The following is a 1027-nucleotide window of genomic DNA, read 5'->3' on the forward strand; positions in this document are numbered from 1 at the left end:
AAATAGATAGATAGATAGATGTAGATATAAAGAGGTAAAAAGGATAAAGATACTTCCCACATCTTATAGACACATGGAGTCGGTTCCCTCTTTTTTGTGGCATATATTATATTTCCCCATCCCATATATAAAGCATTTTTCTGCTGTGCGGCCAGTGTAAAAAAAACATTCTGTGAATGCCCCGAAAGCTCGTACAGAGACAAGATGCTCATGAAGAGTTAACAGTAAATGCCCAGTGGGTGATCAATGCAACTCTGAAACTGTAGTGTACGAACAGATGTGATGTCCGCCAGTAGCAGCAGCAAAAACCACTATAACAACAAGAACAACAGCAACGTGCACGACAGTATCAACAGCAATGGCAGTGATAGCGGTAGCAGCAACAAAAGTAACGGTATCGATAGTCTAAGGTCCTCTTTTAGGATCCGACGGAGGTGTAACGTTACGTTTTCTGCCAACTACACATGGAGTTTAAAAGAATATAAGCACCTATAAGAACCTGGACAATACCTCAAATGGAGCTGATGATGCAAAATTGGCTTGTCCGAGATGGAAGAAAGGGATCCTGAAATATTCGCGTGACTCCGGGGCCTTCTGAAATTCCAGTTGTAAAGTGTTTAGTTGGTGCATTCACGAGAAAAAAATATCGTGATGTAGACACGGAATTCCCCACTTGCTGACTAGTGAACGAAAACCGTTGACAAACTAAAACTAGTCATAGGAAGCTAACTCCATTTCCTCCAGGAAGTGCTTTTCGCATAATTCGTTCCAGGTTGTTGTTTTTTTCACATCCCAGCTGAGGAAGACTATATTCAAACTTCCTTTGGTAAAGATGTTATGTGCCTCTTTCCAGCATGTCTGAGTAGCCGCCTGTGTTGCTAAACGTACAATAAACGTGAAACAAATAGTAACTTTCTGGCTGGCCATTATTAACGACTATATTTAATATCATTGCTGAAAAGAATTTCTTAGAGTGTGCTCTTTGGGGGCTAATGAACAACTGACTGTTTACATATATATATATATA

General features: G+C 40.0%; 1 protein-coding gene and 1 long non-coding RNA gene across 2 annotated transcripts in view; one reads left to right on the forward strand and one right to left on the reverse strand.

Moving 5' to 3' along the window:
• LOC106879147 (potassium voltage-gated channel subfamily H member 7) overlaps positions 1-1027 on the reverse strand; it is a 703964-nt gene that overhangs the window by 646079 nt on the left and 56858 nt on the right. The gene's annotated exons all lie outside the window — the stretch shown is intronic.
• Positions 1-1027, forward strand: part of LOC106868409 (uncharacterized) — a 4793-nt gene that overhangs the window by 3130 nt on the left and 636 nt on the right. The window lies entirely within an intron of this gene.

This window comes from Octopus bimaculoides, chromosome 9 (genome assembly GCF_001194135.2).
Source record: "Octopus bimaculoides isolate UCB-OBI-ISO-001 chromosome 9, ASM119413v2, whole genome shotgun sequence".
NCBI classification, from domain to species: domain Eukaryota; kingdom Metazoa; phylum Mollusca; class Cephalopoda; order Octopoda; family Octopodidae; genus Octopus; species Octopus bimaculoides.